Source organism: Staurois parvus, unplaced genomic scaffold (genome assembly GCF_062004578.1).
Source record: "Staurois parvus isolate SC_StPar_1 unplaced genomic scaffold, SC_StPar_1.0 ptg000006l, whole genome shotgun sequence".
NCBI lineage: Eukaryota > Metazoa > Chordata > Amphibia > Anura > Ranidae > Staurois > Staurois parvus.
The window spans coordinates 13,422,246-13,447,629 of NW_028317802.1; the positions used below are offsets into that span (position 1 = coordinate 13,422,246).

Below are 25,384 nucleotides of genomic sequence, written 5' to 3' on the forward strand. Positions count from 1 at the left end.
CAAATGAGCCAGAGGTCAGGGCAGGAGAAGGTCAGCAATGGTCAGGATCAAGCAGGATTCGGCAACAACAGGAACTCTCTCAGGAACAGGAACAAGGAACAAGACCATATGGCAATTTGAGCATTGCCAGAGCTGGTTTAAATAGTGCGCCCTGAGTTGTCATTGGTGCCAGGCGCGCGTCTGCGTGCGCGAGTGCGCATGCGCGGCCGCAGTTGTTGCCGCGGGCTCCTTTGTCCTAGCGCCCGCACGCTAGTCCGCATCGGAATTCTGCGCATGCGCAGACCCGTGCGCCGCGGCTAAACTTGGAATCCCTGACATGGCCAATCTGACGATAGGTCCGGTTCTTATGTAAGTCTCTCATATTCCAAGATATGAGACATAGGGGAGAAATAGATTTTGAAAAGTGTTTATCTGATTCTGTCACCTACGCTGAGTTAGGTTTATTAGGTTGGAATCTCTTTCAACTCCTGGGAAAGCTTGCCTTATCTTTTACGAGGTGTTACAATTTGCAGGTTCTTTGGACAGGGAGGCCCAGGCTCCCTTGGGGGGCTTTATAGCTCCTGTGACCCTCCTGTGACATTCCTAACTCACACACATACTGGCCAAATGTCGCTGGGCCTCTCTAAGGAGGGAGAGGGGAAGAATGAGGGAGAAATATATTTGTCAGGAGGGTTAATCCCTTTGCCAAGATGGAGGTTGAAGCCAAAATGGTTGAACCGCGTCCATCTCTGGGTATACGCCGTTACAGCCATGCACATGGTAAATGCGGCAAAACAATGCATCCCAGTCCATTGGCGCTCAACACATGTTCCCACTATTCGCAAATGGTTTGCAAGGATCAATAAAATTGAGGAAATGGAGGAATTGATTTCTGTAGCTAAAGACCATCCCGAGAGATTCAGGAAGACATGGGCTTGTTGGAGTCATTTCAAAACCACCACTACCTATCCCCTATTAGTGCATGAACAACCTACAGCCCCTGACTGAATGTATAGACATCCTTATCAGCTTATGCATGGTCCTTTTTTCACTTATATAGTTGGCATTTATCTCATGCACTATAATATCACTTTATTTGTGTATTCATTTAATTTATTTTATTGTGAATATTTACATGCGTTTATGAGTTTATTTTTACAGGTTTAGGGTTTATTCATAGGTAGCAGCGCCACATCATTTTCTTTTTCATTATTTGATTTATCATCTGGTATATGATTGGGTGTTGGCAGCTTCATTTGATCTTCTTAGTATAGGCTTAGTAGCGCAGGAGGTTTACACTTTTTATTTCACCTACAGCCACCCATTCTATTACCCTCTCTTTTTTTTCTTTTTCATTATTTGATTTATAATCTGGTATATGATTGGGTGTTGGCAGCTTCATTTGATCTTCTTAGTATAGGCTTAGTAGCGCAGGAGGTTTACACTTTTTATTTCACCTACAGCCACCCATTCTATTACCATCTCTACGCCTTACCCATTATCCTCCACCCAATCCCGTTTTTGTTTTTCTCTCTCTTCTTCTCTTCCCCATATTCCCCCCCTACTACTTCACTCTACATTTCCTCCTTTATCTATTCACCTATCCGACTTCTCTTTATCTCACACCTTTTATACGTTTTCATCAATCATAAATCACCAACAGATCATAGCACTTAATCTTTCATACAGGTGTGCCTACTTTCTCGTGGATCACACGCTCCTAAACTGGGCACACAACTCATAACGAACACATCGTCCTGTACTATTCTTTCCCAACATTTCCCATCGCCTCAACATAAGGGCATACAAGTAGATAGGTTAGTAATTCATATGCCTATAACAAGTTATCTAATACATTCTATGTATTTGCTGGTCTGCTATATACCTTTGATACAAAGATATACCTAACCTCGATTTGTACTATAATTTGAACCCATAGCCCGTCTGCGTAACGGGATGCTACATATTGGCCCTGATTCACTACTGGGCGTGGGCGCATATTTATGGGCTTAAGCCCAATTTTCATGGGCGTCCGTCCATTTTTGACCCTGCAACCTAATTCACTAGTGAGCAGAGCCCATAAGCAGACGCCCAATCTAATTCACAAAAAGACACACGCCCGGAATCAGACTCACAAAAGCAGACTTGCTAAGAAGCACGTCTAACACCATGAAAAATCACTGTAGAGACATGTTCACTTAGAAATTTGCTTTGCCAAATATCAGGACTTCACTTTAAACAATATCTGCTATTTCCAAAAAAATTAAGAATGTGTTAAAAATCGTTTTTTTCAAGGAAATCGACACAGTAAAAATCTAGATGCCCGTGCAGTGTCTTTGGCAGATAGAACTGAGCATGTGCAGAACACCTTTTAGTCCTCTGCCATGGGCGTTTGCTTTTTAGCCACTGACTAATAGTGAATCTGATTGTGGATTCCTCTGACAGCCGGCACTCGGTCGCGACTACTGTGTTTAATAAACAGCATTAAGCATATCTTCATGTAATCTAATTAGATTTCCTTCGTTTTAGTGATTATATTTTTGTTTCTTATCCTTTATAATTATTTCTGTTATGATTTTACTTATTTTGAAGGTCTAGATAATATTTTTTTTGAAAGCTGAATGTAAAAATAAAGGTCCGCAATAAAAAAAAAAAAAAAAAAACAGCGTGGATCCCCCCTCTCATCCATACCAAGCCCTTCAGGTCTGGTATGGATATTAAGGGGGAACTCCATGCTGAAATTTAAAAAAAAAAACAGCGTGGGTCCCCCTCAATATCCATACCAGACCTTTATCCGAGCATGCAGCCCGGCAGGTCAGGAAAGGGGGGGGGACGAGCGAGCGCCCCCCCCCCCTCCTGAACCATACCAGGCCACATGCCCTCAACATGGGGGGGGTGCTTTGGGGCAGGGGGGGCTCCCCCCCCCAAAGCACCTTGTCCCCATGTTGATGAGGACAAGGGCCTCTTCCCCACAACCCTGGCCGGTGGTTGTGGGGGTCTGCGGGCGGGGGGCTTATCAGAATCTGGAAGCCCCCTTTAACAAGGGGGCCCCCAGATCCCGGTCCCCCCCCTACGTGAATGATTCTGCGGTACACGGTCCACAGACTCATTCACAAAAAAACTAAGTGTGGTGTAAAAAAAACACAGTACAGGGTCTTTGACAAGTCCTTTATTAAAACAATGTCCCCCGAAGTAGATCCAACGTCAATCGCGGCGGCGGCGACCCGAAAAAAGGAAAAAAAAAAAAAAGGTTCCGCTCCCGTCCGAGGCTTCCAGCCTAGTGAAGAAAAGCCTAGCTGACAGTTCTTATATAGGTATGGGCGGGGCCAGCCGGGAACAGCAAGCATGTGACATGGGGCGGGTCACTGGGATGATGTCCCCGGCTGGCCCCGCCCATACCTATATAAGAACTGTCAGCTAGGCTTTTCTTCACTAGGCTGGAAGCCTCGGACGGGAGCGGAACCTTTTTTTTTGTTTTCCTTTTTTCGGGTCGCCGCCGCCGCGATTGACGTTGGATCTACTTCGGGGGACATTGTTTTAATAAAGGACTTGTCAAAGACCCTGTACTGTGTTTTTTTTACACCACACTTAGTTTTTTTGTGAATGAGTCTGCGGACCGTGTACCGCGGAATCATTCACGTAGGGGGGGGGGGGACCGGGATCTGGGGGCCCCCTTGTTAAAGGGGGCTTCCAGATTCTGATAAGCCCCCCGCCCGCAGACCCCCACAACCACCGGCCAGGGTTGTGGGGAAGAGGCCCTTGTCCTCATCAACATGGGGACAAGGTGCTTTGGGGGGGGGAGCCCCCCCTGCCCCAAAGCACCCCCCCCATGTTGAGGGCATGTGGCCTGGTATGGTTCAGGAGGGGGGGGGGGGCGCTCGCTCGTCCCCCCCCTTTCCTGACCTGCCGGGCTGCATGCTCGGATAAGGGTCGGTATGGATATTGAGGGGGACCCACGCTGTTTTTATTTTTAATTTCAGCGTGGAGTTCCCCCTTAATATCCATACCAGATCCGAAGGGCTTGGTACAGATGGGAGGGGGGACCCCACGCCAGTTATTTAAAAAACAGTTTCTAATTCCCCGCAATACTTTGACATTCAACTGTCAGTGGGGAACTCCGCCGACAGCTGAAACATGAGCGCTGCATTGGTTTTCACTACTAAAACGCCGCATGAGTTGATAACATAACTCATGCGGGATTTTAGAAGCGACAGCCATGTGTTAATGTTTCAGCTGTCAGCGGGGTTCCCCACTGACAGCTGAATGTAAAATAATTCCCTTTATAGCATAAATAATAATAAAAAACAGCGTGGGGTCCCCCCTCCCATCTGTACCAAGCCCTTCGGATCTGGTATGGATATTAAGGGGGAACTCCACGTCAAAAATTTAAAAAAAAAACAGCGTGGGTCCCCCTCAATATCCATACCAGACCCTTATCCGAGCATGCAGCCCGGCAGGTCAGGGAAGGGGGGGGGGGGACGAGCGAGCACCCCCCCCCTCCTGAACCATACCAGGCCACATGCCCTCAACATGGGGGGGTGCTTTGGGGCAGAGGGGCTCCCCCCCCCAAAGCACCTTGTCCCCATGTTGATGAGGACAAGGGCCTCTTCCCCACAACCCTGGCCGGTGGTTGTGGGGGTCTGCGGGCGGGGGGCTTATCAGAATCTGGAAGCCCCCTTTAACAAGGGGGCCCCCAGATCCCGGCCCCCCCCCCCCTACGTGAATGATTCCGCGGTACACGGTCCGCAGACTCATTCACAAAAAAACTAAGTGTGGTGTAAAAAAAACACAGTACAGGGTCTTTGACAAGTCCTTTATTAAAACAATGTAACCCGAAGTAGATCCAACGTCAATCGCGGCGGCGGCGACCCGAAAAAAGGAAAAAAAAAAAAAAGGTTCCGCTCCCGTCCAAGGCTTCCAGCCTAGTGAAGAAAAGCCTAGCTGACATTTCTTATATAGGTATGGGGCGGGGCCAGCCGGGAATAGCAAGCATGTGACATGGGGCGGGTCACTGGGATGATGTCCCCGGCTGGCCCCGCCCATACCTATATAAGAACTGTCAGCTAGGCTTTTCTTCACTAGGCTGGAAGCCTCGGACGGGAGCGGAACCTTTTTTTTTTTTTCCTTTTTTCGGGTCGCCGCCGCCACGATTGACGTTGGATCTACTTCGGGGGACATTGTTTTAATAAAGGACTTGTCAAAGACCCTGTACTGTGTTTTTTTACACCACACTTAGTTTTTTTGTGAATGAGTCTGCGGACCGTGTACCGCGGAATCATTCACGTAGGGGGGGGGGACCGGGATCTGGGGGCCCCCTTGTTAAAGGGGGCTTCCAGATTCTGATAAGCCCCCCGCCCGCAGACCCCCACAACCACCGGCCAGGGTTGTGGGGAAGAGGCCCTTGTCCTCATCAACATGGGGACAAGGTGCTTTGGGGGGGGAGCCCCCCCTGCCCCAAAGCACCCCCCCATGTTGAGGGCATGTGGCCTGGTATGGTTCAGGAGGGGGGGGCGCTCGCTCGTCCCCCCCCTTTCCTGACCTGCCGGGCTGCATGCTCGGATAAGGGTCTGGTATGGATATTGAGGGGGACCCACGCTGGTTTTTTTTTTAATTCCAGCGTGGAGTTCCCCCTTAATATCCATACCAGATCCGAAGGGCTTGGTACAGATGGGAGGGGGGACCCCACGCTTTTTTTTTTATTATTTATACAATAAAGGGAATTATTTTACATTCAGCTGTCAGTGGGGAACCCCGCTGACAGATGAAACATTAACTCATGGCTGTCGCTCCTACAATCCCGCATGAGTTATATTATCAACTCATGCAGCATTTTAGTAATGAAAACCAATGCAGCGCTCATGTTTCAGCTGTCGGCGGATTTCCCCACTGACAGTTGAATGTCAAAGTATTGCAGTGATTTATAAACAGTTCTTTAAATAACTGGCGTGGGGTCCCCCCTCCCATCCATACTAAGCCCTTCGGGTCTCGTATGGATGTTAAGGGGTAACTCCACGCTGAAATTAAATAAAAAACAGCATGGGGTACCCCCCTAAATCCATAACACATACTTATCCGAGCATGCAGCCCGGCAGGTCAGGAAAGGGGGGGACGACGACGAGCGAGTGCCTCCCCCCCTCCTGAACCATACCAGGCCACATGCCCATACCAAATTATTCAAACATTTGTAAACAGACCAATTAACTGAAATGGTTTGACATTTGTACCCTAAATATGACGTTCCCTGAGGCGTTGGTAAACCGAGGTACGCCTGTATTAGTATTGCAATCCTTTGTATTGGGATACATAGAACCAACATACATCTGAATTGGCAACATAGCACAACATTTGTGTCACATTGGAGATATCTGGCTAGTTATACTGACCATGCCCAGGGACCTAGGATTGATTCACAGCACAGAAATACAGGCTGGGTTAGCAATGTAGCTCCGTGGATTAGTGGTTAGCACTACTGCCTCATAACTCTAGGGTTGTCGGTTTGAATCCCAACCCCGGCGAGGTAGTAGCATGATCTCCGTGTGTGGCTGTCTTCACATACATATTCTGGCAACATCTTTGCTTTCTGTCTAAATGATCCCTAAAATGTGAATTAGAATGAGGCCTTGTCTGTTGAAACACCTTCAAAGCTGCACCTTATGTGAATGTCATACAATGGGATAAGATAAGGGCCTGAATCACTAATAGATTTGATAATGATGGTTTACACTCCACCCACTTTTGTGAAGGATTTGGCAAGCAAAGAGCTGACAGAGAGAGAGAAGAGTGAGACGAAGAAGAGTGAGCGAGAGATACATATGAAGAGTGATAAAGAGAGACATTCAGAAGAGTGAGCGAGAGAGAAGAGCGAGCCAGTGAGACAAAGAAGAGTTAGCAAGAGATACATACTGAAGAGTGATAAAGAGAGACATTCAGAAGAGTGAACGAGAGAGAAAAGACTTGGTTGGTGAATCCACACATCAAACTTGTCACAAATCCTGGCGTGCATTTTTCCCCCAAATGCATAGCAGACCCTTATCCCAGCAGGCAGGTACCGCACGCCTTCAAAGATTTATTTCCTTTGTTGATTTTCCTGCTTCGCTCACACTATATGCAATTGAAAATTACTCTTTAAGTTGCCAATTTTACTGTGTTTTCTAGAGAATTACTAACTAGTTGTGTTTTCAATTGTGTGTAGCATTGCGATTTCTATTTGAGTCTAGATGTTAAATTGCTAATAAATGGCCACAATTCTCAAATACCTTTGAACTCTCGCTGCAACAAATGGTGTATGTTAATACACTCACATTCATTATATCCAATATCAGGTACGATGTCAATGCACAAATCGCACCTGAAATTGCACACCCTGGATGTGACTTGTCATGTGATTGGCATGGCCAGCAGCTTGCTCTTTGCATGGCAAATTGCACCCAATGTTACTGGGGGCCAACACCACTGTCACATCTAATCCGATGCGGCAATTGTCCAACTTACAGTGAAGTTGCACGAGTTCACAATCCAATTGGATGTGAACAGAGCCTACAGTGGCCAATAGGGTGCGACTTGGTCTACGATTTGCAAGTCGCCTGTCATGCCAATTGCATGGCAATCGCAAACAATGTTACTGGGGGCTACCCGGTCACATTAAAGCAGATTTCAAAGTGGTGTTATTGACACCACAGTCACATCATGTGACTTGCATAGAAGTTGCATGATTTCAAAGTCGGGGTACATGGTGATTTCAAGTGCAATTTGCAAGACATTCGACATCGATCTCTCAGCAAATTGCATGAAAAGTAGTGTATTCATTACTCTATTATTACTTGCGGCTCCTACCAAGTTTGAACCACAACAATATGAATGCTCCAATAGCGTGCTCATTGAGTGGGACTTGGCATGTGATTTGCACAACATGCAAGCTGTAAATCGTCTGCAAAGTTGCACCCTATTGTCTGCTATTAGAGTGACCATATGGGTGCGTTTCAAACACTGATTTCTATAGTAGTACATGTACTACTTTAGTGGCAATTTGCATAGAGATCTGTGTCAGATGTCTTGAAAATTGCATTGAAATGGTCAACTTTACTGTAAGTTGCATGATTTGTAAATCAGCTTTGCCCAGAGTGTAATGTTTGGTGATGTTTGATTTCTGGAGTGTTTTACCAATTGATGGGAAATTCACCATACTAGTCAAATCGATTTGTCATTTTCAGTATTGCATACAAGATGTGGTCATGTGACTGTCTTAACTCATGCGAGAATCTGGAGGGAATTGTGACCATAGTAGCAATAAAGGTTCCAATTGGGGTTCCCTTTCACATCCCTGCTCAATGTTCTGTTGTATGCTGCACACGTACATTTCACTGTATATATCTTTCTGATTTGTGGGGCCTGTATACCAAGGGTTAATGCAGGTAGGAAGCGGATTCATCAGGTGAAAACACTTTCACTGACCAAACTAAGGTCAGTGGTGGGTGTGGCTTCATTGGGTGTGGGGCCTTGTTTGGCATGCTCCAAATACAACCTAGCTTATATAAAGATGTGCAGTAGGGAGTGATTTGGCCTGTTACTAGGCCGGGTGGTTTGTGACTAAGTCCTTGCTTGTAGTGGTTTGGGGGAGGAAGAGATTTTGTGCTGAATTGCCCCAGACACCACTCAGGCTGTGTTTGGAAGTGGGCTGGAAATGTTTGCATATTTTTGGCCTTGTAAAGTGTGTTTGTGTGTTATTGCACAATGATTGTGTTTTTTCTCTTTGCATTGAAAGCCTCACACATGTCAATCGTTTTGTTTAAAATCTGCTCTTGTTTTAATTTTGCTTGCTTATTTAGACTCAAATGCATTTTTCTTACAAACCTGCTGACAAATGTATGTGTAGGGGATTTGTAGAGGTGAGAGGGGTTTTTCACATATGTCTTGTTTTCTTTATATTTTGATGTGTAGACTTTTTTTGTGAATGGATCTTTATACTAAATGATTGTGTAAGTAAACCTTATGTGCACGAAAATGTTACTTGATTCATCTTCCCCTTTGTTTCCTGCTATAACCTGAGCACACACAGTTCATTAGAAGTATCTTTAGATTGTAAGCTCTTATGAGCAGGAGTGTTTTCTTTTTGCCACATCAATCCTATTTTTGTGACTCACCAAGATATTGACTGTACCTACTTGTTCCTGCTGACGAAATAAATGAAGATATATTTGATCAATAAATGTTTCACCAATGTTTTTGTGTTTATTTTATGTTCAATATATGAACAACCTTAATAGTTACTTTGTATACTTATATAATCTGCTCAAATGTAGCTTGTAAGAGCATGAATATGCAAGTGGGTGCAAACTGGCTTTTTCAAAACCAAACAAAAAAATAAAAAACCTGCTTGCACCACAATATTATGTACTAATGAATATGTCACATTCACTGTGCAGCCAGCTACAGGTTTTCTACAATTTGATTTACAGTAATAAAATATTCCCCACTGTATGTTGATTTTTGGCCTTTGGCAACAAAGATATATTAGCCAAGGTTTAAAAAGAAAAAAAATCACTAAAACACACATTCGCGAAAGCTATCATAGCCGTGCATAGAAATGAGCGATCGTGCATAGATATGCGCGATCGTGCACAAATAAACGCCAAACAGGTGTCCCCCATGGCGCACGAGCAGCTATCCTCCTGGAAGTCCGTCATCTGGTGCGCACGCACCCGGAAGTGGTTGTGGGGAGTGTAAGTGGATGACAAGTGGTTGGAGGTTTTGTGTTGGTTGAAAATTTTGATAACTTTATTGGCATTTGGACATGGCGAGAGCACAGTTCTCAACTGAGGAGATGATCCTTATATGTAAAGTAACTGTGGCCATTGCAAATATGTTTATAACATGTGAGGGACAAGTAATTGTAATTTTGTGGGTGGGGCCTAGCAGAATCTCACTTGGTGCACATGCTACTTATCTGTACATTAGCTCCTGGGTATTGATGGGTCAATTATATTAACCACTTGCCTACTGGGTACTCCTACCCCCTTCCTGTCCTGGCCAATTTTCATCTTTCTGCACTGTTACCCTTTGAATGACAATTGTGCGGTCATGCCACATTGTACCCATCTTAAATTTGTATCAGTTTTTTCAGACAAATAGATCTTTCTTTGGGTGGTATTGACTTGCTGCTGTGAGTTTTACTTTTTGCTCGATAAACCACAAAATAGCTCATAATGAATAAAAGGCTGTTTATATTATAACATTTGGTAAACTGGTAATTTAGCAACACTGATGTGCGTTGATGAGGCGGCACTGCTGGCCACAGGTGGGCGGAACTGTTGGGTGGCACTGGTGGGCACTGATCATCGGGGCCGACCCCTGCTTTGATAACTGCTGGTTCTCGGCAGTACTTTCCACACATTCTGACAGCGTGATGAAAGTGCAGCCAAGACCCGGCAAATGCATTTCCCGGTGATCAGCGTGTCATTGGACATGGCTGATCACATGGTAAAAAGCCGCTGTGATTGGTCTTTACCACATCACGTGATCAGCTGTGTCCTTAGGACACAGCAATCACGGAGAGCGCGTTCTGCCAGGATGTCATATGACACCCTCCCAGAGCTGCCTGGATGCAGTGTAGCGTTATTCGGCTATCTGCGGTCGCCAAATAGGTAACCAGCTAGGCCTTCATGGCTAATCTTTGAATATCTGGACATGTATACTGCGTATAATGCATTACATTCTACAATGTGTTGGTGTACATGGTATTACAGTGTGCAATGTGTTGCTGGATTCTGCATGACAGTGGACAGCGTATCACAGTGTGCAATGCGTAGCTCCAGCCTGCATGACAGTGTACAGTGCATTACAGTCTACAATGTGTGGGTGTACACGGTATCACAGTGTGCAATGCGTTGCTCCATCCTGCATGACAGAGTACAGTGCATTACAGTCTACAATGTGTGGGTGTACACGGTATTACTTTGTACAGAGTATTACAGTGTGCAATGCGTTGTACACTGCAGTGTGCACTAAAGCATTTTACACTCATGCACTGTACACACTAACGCATTTGACATTTCTAGTGTGCAATGCGTTCGTGTGCAATGCCTTGGACAGTACAATGCATTTGCAGTATTGGTGTATGTTTATTAAGCACAGATAATTCATCTGATTTTAGTTATCAAGGAGAAGTCTTCTCTGTCCCCCTGTTTATGAGGTGGAGGACAATTGTTTTCCGAAGAGGAGAGGAGACTTTTTTTCAAGGAGATCTGTATAGATTTCCAGAGATATGTGTAGATGGTTGAGGGGCTGCATGTGATCTCCGGAGATAATTGTGATTAATGATCACCTGAGTTAAACCAGTGAATGAAAAGTGTAAAAAAACATGGATTGAAAATAATCTGCACTGACCACTGTGCTTTGTCAAGCCACATATTGGCACATTCTGGTGTCACACAGATGCGATGTGAAATTTGCAGTGTTTTCTGTGCAAGCGCTGCACCGCATCACAACCGCCACCCCTTCATGCCACCTGCTGCGGCTTTCTAGGTGAAGTTACCAACACACCAATATTGGTACACAAAGCGTATTGCGATTTGCCAAATTGGATGGCATGCCTATTCACACCCATGTGCATACCCTGAAAAAGGGTCCTGCACATTTTTGGCCCGGATGCGGTGCAATTTGAGGTGTGCAAAATGTTTGTCTCTAATTGCAACGCACACAAATTGCATGTGATTTGCCCAGGAGTGCGGTGTTAGACCACAATGCATGTATGTGAAGCCAGAATAAAAGGATGTGGATTTTGTCTATTTTTACTTGCGCATGTTAACATTATGTAAGTGCATTTTTCTTCTGTTTAACATGCTATAGAAATGCAACATGCATTTGGATGGAGTGTTTTTGTATGTGCATTTTGGAAGTATTCTAAACACACATTGACCCTAGGGCCACACCATATCTTATGCAGGCCATAGATGGGTCGAAAATCGGCCGATTTTTCGGCCGAAAATAAAATCGGCCGATTTTCGGATCGTTAGTGGGCTATTTGTTCGGCCGTTTTTCGGTATTTTGGCAGATTTTTTTTTTCGGTAAAGTTGGAAAAAAACGGCCGAATTTGCCGAGCGGCCGATTTTCGCGGCAATGATGGGCAAATCGGCCGATTTTTTTACTGATAAAAAATCTGCACATGAGCAGTGACCTGCAAGAGGAAGACAAAAAGAAGAAAAAGAAGAAGAGGATGATGATGATGAAGATGATGAAGAAGAGGATGATGATGAAGAAGAAGAAGAAGATGATGAAGAGGAAGAAGAGGATGATGATGAAGAAGAAGAGGAAGAAGAAGAGGAAGAAGAAGGATGAAAAATGAGAGGAATTCCAGTATGGCAAAAAGTGTCCCTGCAGAGAGCTCCGCTATTTCTTTGACAGTTCCTTGACATTTACAGCGGTTGCAACATTGTATCTATTTGTTTCCGAATAAAAACATCTGTATCCGAAATGGATACAAATACATTGTTGCAACCGCTATAAATGTCAAAGAACTGTCAAAGAAATAGCGGAGCTCTCTGCAGGGACACTTTTTGCCGGCTGTATAGACGGGATGAAAATCGGCCGATTTTTTTTTTACCATTGCTGGTAACGTCGGCCGCTTGAACAACCGATTTTTCATTTTTTAAAAGAAAAATCGGCTGTTTTTCTCCCCGTCTATGGCCTGCATAAGCATTAGTGTGCCTGGGGGAGGGGGGGACCTTTGGCCTTTCCAAACACAGTAGATGCTCCAAGAATGTTTCCTTAAACTCTTGAAATGGTTAAAAAGGAAAGACACTCTAGATAGCCTGCACTGAGAATTGACTGTCATGATGACGTGTCAATGATTATTTGCTCTCATTTTTCAGGAGTGGTACTGCTTGCGGTTGAAGCTGGTAGAAATCCACCTTCACGTCCTCCACTCACCTTCACTTGTGGCCAGTGGATATTTTGTGGCCGCAGGCAAGAACTGGCATCGAGGACCTGCATAATGACCCTGGCATGCCAGAGGTGGTTTGGAAGCAGCACAGCAATTTGACCATCCCTTTCCTCTATGTTGGTTTTAGGGTGCAGAATTGCTTCTCGTTCGTGAACGGACTGTCGCCGGATATCAGAGTCCCCATATTTTCAAGATATGTTTTAGCCATGTTGGCTTATTTTTATGTTATTTTCCAAGTGTATCGAACCTAACCGCACAGTAGTGTGGTGCCATGCGTATTTGTGGCTGTGAATGGGGCTGTTTTTAATAGACGTGTGTAGGTGCAACAACGTTTTCATCATGGTACCTGCGCACATCTACATAGGGCATTGCATTTCTTTGCTGTGCTGGAAAATGTGTGTTCTTGCATGCGTTTCTGCACCACCAATGGTGTGAACAAGTCCTAAGGGCTGGTTCACACTATAGAAACAGTCTAGATGTGTTCCTGATGGGTTTTTTTCATGCCCTTTTGGCATGCATGTTTAGTGTGTTCCAGTACATTTTGGATGCGTTTTGGACATGTTTACATTGCATTTTTGTATCCCTTCCACTTATTTTTTTCTATTTTCTTTGTATTCAATGTAGTTAGGGACATGTGCGTTTTAGTACATTCAAGGACGTTTCAATGTGTTCCAGTACAGTTCTGTGCAGAAACAATGCAGCGCTGATGTGAACTATGACATTGACAACCATATAACCTTCTTTCTGTGCGTTTGTGATGCTGAAAAAGCAACTGAAACACATGTAGTGTGAACTGGCCCTAAAGGTTATTAGAGGTCAGGGAACAGGACTGACCAGGAATTGTGAATTCAATCAGACTAGTGGTGAGATACAATCAGCAATTGTATAATAATGTGAGATCTGAGCTGTAGCTGATAGAAAATGAGACACATTCACTTGATCAGTAAATAGATAGTTAAAGAGTGGGGCGGTGATCCATAGATTTGCATATGGGACAGGTGATGATGGGGTGGGGGAGGGGGTCAAGTTGTATAAGGAGACAGATTTAAAAGAGAAAAAAGTTACAATGAAATATACACGGTATGAAACTTGCACATGACCTAATTGGCAGAAGAACAGTACGCAAGTAACATTCATCCACTTTCTAGTCACTAGGCAAAATCATAATTGATTGATCAATATTCCTGCCACAACCCAGAAAATTGATCTCCATTTTTTTGGGATGTTGCCAAGACTGGGATTAGAACCCATGACCCAAGTGCTGTAAGTTCTGAGCTCTAGCCACTAAACCACTGTGGGAAACACAGTTTGAGCTATAATGTAGAATAGTTACATTGTTTAAAAATGATAAAGCGAGCGCTGGTCAAATGATATAGACTAGTAAAATGGTATTACACAAGATAAATATAACCACGAACAGTAGTGCATGAACTCGTGAAAGGTCATCCACCCCTGTGACAGTGTACTACACTATTGAGCACCTTTCTGGCTCCTGTGGCTGAGCTAATTCCTCCCCAGGACCATTTGGGCACCCACCCTGATGGATGGATGGATGGATGGAGCTGGATGACTAACCCATAGCTGCCAGCATACCGCTGCACCCCCAGATGTGCGATGTGTATAACCCATGCACATTAATACTTTTGTTCTGGTGAGTGTAGACCAGTCCCAAGGGTGGTTTACCTTTCACGAGTTCATGCACTACTGTCCGTCACGGAGAGAACACATGTGCCATTCATAGGCACTCTCTGAGTTGGTACTCTCACACCAAGGACATTCCATTATTCAGGAATAATTATATGAACTTATTTTAGCACGATTTACCAGTTTACATCATTATTGCAATTCTTTACACTTTTTGGTTTTTACATGCGTTCATTATTGATCACATGCATTTATAGCGCTGCACTTGTCTTTAACATAGAATAGTTACGTGATTAAAGAGAATGAAGATATATAACTATATTGGGAAATTAGAAGTATATAAATTATTTGAGATATAAGTGTGAAAATGTTTAACATTTGAAAATAGAATGTATGACATTCATTAGTAAATGCAATACTTTCCTGATCATTTTGGAGAAACAGCAAAAAAAAAAAATAGCAAAAGAGAATTTTCAGAATGTAATAATACAGCTGTATTAGAATTTTCTATCAGAAAAACGCCAATGTTAATAAAGCCCGCGCTTGTGCGCCATCTAGCGAATATATCCGGTATTGCACCTAAAAATGTGCCAGACAGGATACCTCATTCACTAATGGCAAAGTAGTCAGTAGACGCTCGTTAATGAGCTTGCTAGACGCTGGTCAGACCACTGATTGATTGACCGGAGTCTGCCTGAATGGTCAGTCTCTGCTAATACACTCACATCTCAGTGAATCAAGGCCATTGTGTCTATGTTCGGACTGTCATCTGTATTTGCATGTACAGTATATTGATCTGCCTTAACTTTCCTAATAAAATTATTTTTGAAACAAAAAAAAAAAAGAAATCCTGCAGTGCCACAAGGTCCCTCTGCTCAAGAAAGTACATGTCCAGGCCTGTCTGAAGTTTGCCACTGAACATCTGAATGATGCAGAGGAAGACTGATTGAAAGTGTTGTGGTCAGATGAGACCAAAATCCAGCTCTTTGGCATCAACTCAACTCGCCGTGTTTGGAGGAGGAGGAATGCTGCCTATGACCCCAAGAACACCATCCCAACTGTCAAACATGGTGATGGAAACATTCTGCTTTGGGGGTGTTTTTCTGCTAAGAGGACAGAACAACTGCACCGCATCAATGGGACGGTGGACGGGGCAATGTACCGTCAAATCTTGGGTGCGAACCTTCTTCCCTTAGCCAGGGCATTGAAAATGGGTCTCAGTGTTACAATACACCGAACATTCGATTTTTAGACCGATCATTTCTTTGTGGGTGGGCAAATATTCAAAATCAGCAGGGGGAGCAAATTTTTATTTCCTTCACTTCATATATATATTATATATATATATATATATATATATATATATATATTTATGTACTATATATCCTGTTCCTGCCAGGCCTAAAGACAAATGACGGCAGTACACTTTATGTACGTAGTTATGTGTGGATGTCATATGATGTCCTCCATAGAACATGCCTTGTGCTCGCCCTATGGGCCACACTTTGGCTTGATCTGTCACCTGCGTTTTCCACCAGACACAGCAGATGACCAATCAGTGTACCAGCTACTGATGGTACCATGTGACCGCTGTTAGCGATCATAGCAGATCACATGACAATAGTACACAATGAATGGCGTTCATTTGTGCCATCCATTGTGTGCTATTGTGCTGATCTATTGGTCACAGTGATCACAAGGTAGTACACAATGGATAGCATTTATTCATGCTGATTGTGCTGATCTCTGTGATTTGCCACAGTGCTCACAAGGTACAGACATGGCAAATCACAACCCATCTCTACCATGTGATTAGTTGGGACCAATTACAGCTAACAACAATAGTAAATACTGAATGAATCCATTTCACTCAGTAAAACTGGTTGCTTATAACAGTGAAATTCACTGGAATAAGCAATCATAGTGTGTAAAAAAAATATTGCTCTGGTCACAGTATTGTTTAAGAAGGAAGGGAGAAAGGGAAAAAAGGCACGATTGAGATTTCTTTGTAAAGCCACAAAACACGAACATAGGAGGAGGATGAGAGGTGATTGGGGGGGGAGAGGTAGGTAGGATATAAAAGGCCTGGTGGATCTAAGAACTCTCCTGGATAAACCTAGGTGGACCAAATAGTATTTTAAAACTAGGAGTTATCTTTCTTTCTGTCTGTTTCTTTTTAAAGGGGAATGAAAAGTGTTGTTAGGAAAAAGAGTTTGGGGGTTCTTGGGAATGCACCTTCTTGTATGTCCTCCTTCCTGTGCGATGTCAAGTATTTATTTAATGTTTCCCTGTGTAAGTATTTTTTATATGTAATGTAGTTGAAATTAATAAAAAAAAGTTAAACACAGAAAAAAAAAAAGAATGTGGCCAGGGCATCAAGATTACAATGATCATTGGTCATTAATAGGTTAGGTACAACTATGAACAACTGACATTTTTACCATTTATGAGAGACATTACTAAAATCTTTAGTCATCTAAAAATTTCCCAGAAAAATAAAAGTGCCAATATTCACAATTATAGTTTCAACAGCAAACCTGAATTAATTTTAGGTGATAATAAGCTCTCATAAGTGCCTCCATGAGATCTTTGTTCCTCAGGCTGTAGATCAGAGGATTCAGCAATAGGTAATGAGGGCAGAAATGACTGAAAACAGTTTGTTTAAACTGACCATATTGCTGGAAGATGGAACCAAGTAAATAAAAATTATGGAGCCATAAAAGATGAAGACCACGGTGAGGTGTGAGGTGCAGGTGGAGAATGCTTTCCTCTTTCCAGTCTTGATTCTAAAAATACTTCTAAAAATATAGACATATGGAAGAAAGTGTCGCAAAAGTGCGCATCAGAGATGGACGCAGTTCAACCATTTTGGTTTCAACCTCCATCTTGGCGAAGGGACTAACCATTTTGAAATATATTTTCCTGCATCCTCCCCCTTCCCCTCTCTGTTCAGCCAAAGCGACATCTGGTTGTGGGTCACTAGCAGGCTAGAGCAGCAGGGGGCCCAGAGCTACAAAGCCCCCCAAGAGAGACAGAGCCGCTCTGCCCAAGAACCTGTGGAATCTCTCACCTCGTAACAGTTTTCCCCAGGAATTGAAAGAGATTTTAACCTCATAACACCTAGCAGTGTAGGTGACAGAATTAAATGAACATTCCTCAAGTCAATTTTTCCCCTATGTTTCATATCTTGAAATATGAAAGATGTTGGTTCTAATTCAGAGTTCCGCCCGACGATCCCTCCCTAAACAGAGTATTTGTCAGTTACTCAGAGCCACCCCCCTGCTGGGGGACTTTAAAAAACAGGCTAGCAGGCCTAAAAAGAGGTTGAAGACATCTCCCATTTGTAACATCAATACCACCTGGGGAGACCCTTTCGCTCTGCAACTTGGATCTGCTTACATCAAAGGCTTAAATGGCAAGTAACCTAACCCTTTAGCTTCTCCCTGTTATCTCTTTGCTGTGCTATGGTTCTTTGTGTGTGTATATATATAGATCTATCTATCTATCTATCTATCTATCTATCTATATATATATATCTTAGTTACATCTTTTTCTGTAAATATTTTATTGCACCTGTTTGACTCTTTTAGTAATAAATCTTTCTTTCTGAAAGCGTTAGACTGTTTCTAAAGCGCTTAATTGCAATTTACAAATTCCTGCCTCTAAAGAAACGCTACTGTGTTTGTTTAATCCTCTGCCCAATCGGCCTGTGGTGACCGTATTGGACAGATGACTTTTCAACCATTATAGTGTATATTTGATAAAGAGAGTTTCCTCTTTCTCTGTACAAAAAAGGGGTGGTGGCAGTGTGTAAGGGTCAGTTGCGTAATTAACCTGACCCAGTAACAAGCGCATCCAGGCTGCAGGCACAAATTGAAATCCATTAGCTGGAAAATCGCTGTGTAGGGTGAAGCTGGGTGTGGCATTGTTACACACGTCACATCACGGTCTGGATCGGCCAGTCCTTCGGTCACGTATTTGGTGAGAAGGTCTGTTGTCTGACGCCGCAATCGTGACAGAAAGATCAAAAGAAACACTCCTAATCCAAAAGTATAACCTGCTAAGAATATGACCACCATGTTTATGAAGGGGTCAGTACATGTAATTTGGATCAAGTGTGGAAGGTCACAAAAGAAGTTGTGGATGGAAGATGTTCTGCAGAAGGACAACCTGAGCGAAAGTAAAGTATAAACCAACGAAACAGAACATCCTACAACCCAGACCATGGAGGCCATACGAGCACAGACCCTCCAAGATATTATTAGTTTGTAATGTAGGGGGTGGCAGATGACAATGTAATGGTTGTAGGACATAGCCGAGAGCAAGAAAAGTTCTGAACAAGCAAAGCAGAGATAGAAAAAGACTTGGGCTATACAGGCAGGAATGGATATTGATCGACTTTTTGTGACCAAATCATAGAGCATCCTCGGTGCGGTCACTGATGAATAGGACATGTTCAGAAATGCCAAGTTGGCAAGAAAAAAATACATTGCGTTGTGAAGATGGTAGTTAGTGAGGACCAAGAAAAATATAAGAAGGTTTGTGATAAGAGTCATCTGATAGATCAGAAGGAAAAGCCCAAAAAGTGCATTCATGGTCAGTGGATGGTCTGATAGACCTACGAGGGTAAGAAACGTAATCTCTGTCAGATTTCTCATATTATTCCTTTTTTTGTCTTTTTACATGTATTACTATAGAGAAGAGATTTAATTATCGATTTAAACAATCATCATTCGGAGGAATTATTAAAAGGAGAACATGTACGGAGTACCTACACAATATTCTCAGGTTTACATGAAGACATTTGTACCGGCTAATGATTTGTTCTTATATAAAATGTTGGAAGTCCTGCAGGACCGTCTGCTGCTTTGTAAGAACACAACAACAGAAAATCTCAATAAAAGGTGACTTGAGAATATTTATTTATTTATAATTTGTTGTGGTTATGAAGATGTGAGCTGTGAATAAAATCCACTGACACTGTTTTCATCTTTTTTTGTCAACTATTTTATTTATTGGCTAGTGGACAGAATGATCTAAAATACTTTACAAAGTACAACATTTTTCTTTAAAGATTCCATCGTTTTATAGTTGCATTTTCTAAGGGTTTTCAAGTGAAAACTTCATTGGATCGCACAGTTTCTAATCTCTAAAGAAAGCTGCAATCTTTATGTTTGGTTGGGTAAAAATTGTCCGGGTTCACCAGGGCTTGGAAGCGATAACTACGGCCAAAAAGCAGAAACTGAAGTCCTCCTTCTTAAAAACATTATCCTTTCATTTATAGATGAAAGTATGCAAAAGAAGTTATTAGAAAAATTAGAAAATGGAAAATAAAAGGATAAATGAGGACATATATGACCAAAAACATGTTTTTCTTACTAAACATATAGCTGGAGATGGACACAAAGTAATTCAGTAAATTTGTATTTTCAGAAAAATAATGTAACCTTGGTACAGTAGCTTCCATGTATCACCCATGACAAGTGAATCAAGAGAGGGCAAAGTAATGGTGGGTATATAGGCCAAGGAAGAAAGACCTTCCTTGGCTGCATCTTCAGACGTTAAACTAAACTGCCAATGAATGTCTCTGCCAAACTGTCACTGAAGACCAGAGGCCTGAAACATCCAACATGAGATCTGGGGCATTTTTTTTCAAATTATTAACAATTTATTCTCTATGTTGCAATTTTTTACCAGTTAAAAGGAAAACATCTATGATCACAAATCGGTTTAAATTCGCCCAGCTACTAAAAATTTCAGATAGAAAAACTTCACAATCCAGGAGGACAGTCTGTTCTGTTATATGTAAGAAGAAGTTCCTGGTTCAGTCCAAATGTTTGAACCGAATTTCAATTGTCTGAAGGTTTGGTGAAGTGATAAACTAAATGAGTGTTCAGCTGGGCCAAACCTCCAACTGCAGCGGGAAGTAAAACATTTAGCAGTATGAAGGTGTCTCCATTATATTAGTTCATATGGTGCGGCGCTAATAAAGTGCCATAATAATAAATATAATAAGATATAAATATAGCTACTCAAAAGCATACATCACACGTGCTCTTAAAATAAACATGCAATAGGGTGGATGGTATATAGTTCTGTACCAATTTCAGAGTTGATATAACATAATCACTTTAACATGTGTGATAGTCAGTACTATTTTCTTTAAATCACATTCACATTCAACAGGCTTGATTGGTGAACCTCAACAGTGGCCAAAGTGAAGCACACATTCCTTTTATAATAGTTCATATATAAACAATCGTGCTCAACTTGAATAGAAAACATGCATATGGCAAAAACGCATGTGAAATCCAGTGATGGTGTCAGCACACTCCTCCTGTGGCTAAATTACCCCCTCACCTTAATTCTGCGACCCAATGGGCCCTCACGCCTTTAAGATCACTGTAGGATCTTTCTCCCAGGGTGGGTAACCTCAGCAATGCTCCTGTGGACCCCTCAGTAGTGGGTAGGTATTCAGGACACTCTCAGCACTGCTTACAATTGGGAAGGTCACTCATCATAAACCATGATGAGTGAGAAAGAAAACTTCCATAGCGCAGTAATTCTTGTAGAAATTAAATATTTAAGGCAAATAAGTAATGCTCACTCACAAAAGATGATATTCCACTTTAATAGAACAAAAACTGCATGCCTGGATATACTGCATGGGTTCTGGCTTGTTTGGGTGTAGAAAGATCGCAGCCGCACCGGATGTGCGTCACCGCGGGCCAAACCAGAAGCTGCATCACGGAGTATCTACGCGTTACGTCACTGTGACCCATGACTTCATCAGGATAACGACATTGGTGTGCAGCTCTCCCTTATATATGGACCTAATTGGCGATGGTCAGCTATAGTCTGTTTGTCCTCTAAATCACCGCCAGCAGCCATTTTGCCGTAGTCCGGCGGTTTCTGCAGTTCATTCCCATGGATAACCTCCATTGCTAGTATAAATTACAAGGGAAATGTCCACCTAACAGGGATAATATTTCTACCACCATATCATTGCAATTATACTGCTTACTATCAGGCCGTGAATGCCATAATCTAAATACCATATTTTCCGGCATATAAGACGACTGGGCGTATAAGACGACCCCCTACTTTTCCTGTTAAAATATAGGGTTTGGGCTATACTCGCCGTATAAGACTACCCATCTTCCAACACACACCAAATAAAAATTAAAAAACATCAGATTTGATTTCAATATGGTATGGTATTTCAGTATGGTATTACAATGATGGGGTGCTATTCCTCCCACTGACACCAATGATGGGGCACGATTCCTCGCTCTGACACCAATGATGGGACACTATTCCTCACACTGACACCAATGATGGTGCCCCATCATTTGTGTCAGTGTGTGAGGAATAGTGTCCCATCATTAATGTCAGTGGAAGGAGTAGTACTCCATCAGTGTAAGTGGGAGAAATAGTTCCCCATCATTGGTGTCAGTGGGAAGAATCATGCCCCATCATTGGTGTCAGTGGGAGGAATCGTGCCCCATCATTGGTGTCAGTGGGAGGAATAGCACCCCATCATTGGTGTCAGTGGGAGAAATAGCACCACATCATTGGTGTCAGTGGGAGGAATCGTACCCCATCATTGGTATCAGTGGCAGGAATAGTGCCCCATCATTGGTATCAGTGGGAGGAATAGTGCCCCATCATTGGTATCAGTGGGATTTATAGTGCCCCATCATTGGTATCAGTGGGGGGAATAATGCCCCATCTTTGGTGTCAGTGAGAGGAATAGTGCCCCATAATTGGTGTCAGAGCTAGGAATCATGCCCCCTCATTGGTATCAGTGGGAGGAATAGTGCCCCATCTTTGGTGTCAGTGGGAGGAATCGTGCCCCGTCTTTGGTGTCAGTGGGAGGAATAGTGCCCCATCATTGGTGTCAGTGGGAGGAATAGTGCCCCATCATTGGTGTCAGTGGGAGGAATAGTGCCCCCTCATTGATGTCAGTGGGAGGATTAGTGTCCCATCATTGGTATCAGTGGGAGGAATAGTGCCCCATCATTGGTATCAGTGGGATTTATAGTACCCCGTCATTGGTGTCTGTGGGGGAAGGAATAGTGTTCCATCATTGGTGTCAGTGGGGGGTGGAATAGTGCCCCTTCATTGGTGTCAGTGGGAGGAGGAATAGTGCCCCATTGTTGGTGTCAGTGGGGGGAGGAATAGTGCCCCATTGTTGGTATCAGCGGGGGGAGGAATAGTGCCCCATCATTGGTGTCAGCAGGGGGGAGGAATAGTGCCCCATCGTTGGTGTCAGTGGGGAGGGAGGAATAGTGCCCCATTGTTGGTGTCAGTGGAAGGGAGGAATAGTGCCCCATTGTTGGTGTCAGTGGGGGGGAGAAATAGTGCCCCATCGTTGGTGTCAGTGGAAGGAATAATGCCCCATCATTAGTATCAGTGACACCAATGATGGGGCACTATTCCTCCCACTGACACCAATGCTACTTGCTGACCCCTGTTCCAGCATGGTGCTGCTGCAGCCAGCATACATGGTTGCAGCAGCACCATCTGCACGGCACACTTACCGGCCGCACCCTCACTCGATGTTCGCGGGGCCGCTCGGCTCCGCCTCCTAGCAGGTGATTGGCTGCCTGCGTGCCTTTCCTGAGCTACAGTTCTGGCGCACAATCACCGGCAAGGAGGCGGAGCCGAGCAGCCGTGCGAACATCGAGTGAGGGAGCAGCTGAACTGAATGAAGGAGCAGCCGCGCTTCCTGGACTGGATCGTTGTGGGACTGGGACCGGAGCCAGGTAAGAAACAGCAGCCCCCTGCCCGCCTTTGTACTTAGTGTCCCTTCCGTTGGAAGGGGGGCACCGCGCCGCCCCCCCTAAAAAGTGCCACCCTAGCCAAATACGCCCCTGGCTACACCGGCTCGGAAGTGTCAACACGCCGTATACCGGCGTATAAGACAACCCCCGACTTTTGAGAAGATTTTCATGGGTTAAAAAGTCGTCTTATATGCCGGAAAATACGGTACATGACATACCGAGCATATACATAAAATAACTCATACGCATTAAGCTATATTAAGAGGAACTAAATCTAAAATTACATCTTTATTAAATATTCAATAAAATTAAACGGTCAATAGGATTCTAAAAAAAAGTCATAATGCCTCCTCATGCAGTATACCCATACATTTACAATATACCCACAGTTCAGTAAAATATAAATATGTGTTACATACTTAAAATAAATACTAAAATGCCAACATAATTAGATAGATAGATAGATAGATAGATAGATAGATACAAATAATGACATCATAAATACACTGTTATACAACCTGTTAAAAATCACTAATAAAGCAATTTAAGTCAAGCTCCACATTTAGCCCTTTTGGAGCCTGTGTACCCATATAAAAAAATTCATCTCAATTCCGCTTTACTCAGCGATCTGACCTTGTTACTGCCTCTGCCTCTCTCCTTACTGCCTTGTAATTTCAAGTTGAGTAATTTGAGTTGAATCAGTTACCAGAGTCTGCTGAATGCTGAGATCAGGGGAGGCAGAGATGAGGGGGTGCTGCAGCTGCACTGAGAGGTGCAGGATTTGGCAGAGGAGTTCTATTCTCCTCTCTGTTGCCAACTGCTGAGACAAGGTGGGGGCGGAGATAAGGGGGTACCTGCAGGAGAGTAGCAAGGGCCACATTAAATGGCCTGGTGGGCCAGATTCGGCCAGTGGGCCTTGTGTTTGACCCCTGTGTTCTATAGTATAGAAGTAGGTAAGTATATGAAATATGCCTCCATTCAAAATTGAGTATTTGTTTGCCTATGCCTGACCATGCTCAGCATCCAGAATTTTATTCTCATTTAATTGTCCCTGTTTGCACTTGTTCGTTCAGTCACCCTATAGTTTACACTCAAAAAGTACATTCGATTTTTGAGCATATTCAGGCATTTTTGGCCAGTAAAGGTGCCTGTAAACATGCACGTTTTCACGCCTGAAGAACTAGGAAACAAATGCCTGAAGCTTATTACGCATGCACAAAACATGTTGGGTAATTTATCAGGGTACTTGATTTTATCTAAATAAATATCAGAGTTTTATTGCGCTAGAGTGGAGCACTTCTTGGAGTCAAAATTCCATATAATGATCTATTTAGAGGCTAGATTTTTTTATATGATAAAGTCTTATAATATAGATGGGGTCAATGTACTGTACAACCATCTGTTTAGAGGCTCGATTTCCTTTGTGACGTAGCATATGCTCAAAGCCAATTACAGCATTAGAAAAATATGCTTTGGCAAAAGCAAATGAAAAAGTTCAGTCTGAGAGCTAGGAGTATCAGCAGATGGGACTAACGCTCACATATTTTACAGAAAACAGCCTGGCGGTGCAGGACGCCTCACTCAGATGAAGAATTTCACATACTCCTCGAGTGACGCTCCTAAAACTCTACAGCTGTTCATTTGAGTCTTTTCTGCACTGATTAGAAAGCTGATAAAACGTGAGTAGACCGGGTACAGTATGTGTCCACAGCATGTATCTTTTATATGACTCCAGGCCTGCTAGCACTTGCATACTTTCCACTTGCAGTCTGGAGAGCAGTATCTGCAGAGATGAAAAGCATCATTTATAGTGTTACAGTGAACGGTATTCTCTGTTCCATGAGAAAATGAATTGCAGTACAAAAAGTCATCAGCAAAGGAATGTTAATTATCATTTTTGTTACAGTGATACTAGTACAGACACAGACATTATTTGTTATGCTACCGTTGGGGATATACATAACATTTTCTGGAAAACTTTATTTACTATTTACATAATTCAGGGGTCTCCAAACTATGGCCCTCCAGCTGTTGAAGT

At 43.3% G+C, this 25,384-nt stretch overlaps 1 protein-coding gene across 1 annotated transcript in view; it reads left to right on the forward strand.

Annotated features, from left to right (window-relative positions):
* Positions 1-24,875: 24,875 nt before the first annotated feature.
* Positions 24,876-25,384, forward strand: part of C1QTNF2 (C1q and TNF related 2) — a 46,429-nt gene continuing 45,920 nt past the window's right edge. Inside the window, exon 1 of the mRNA XM_089662558.1 lies at positions 24,876-25,025. The gene's annotated coding sequence lies outside the window, so the exon portion shown is untranslated. The remainder of the gene's footprint in view (positions 25,026-25,384) is intronic.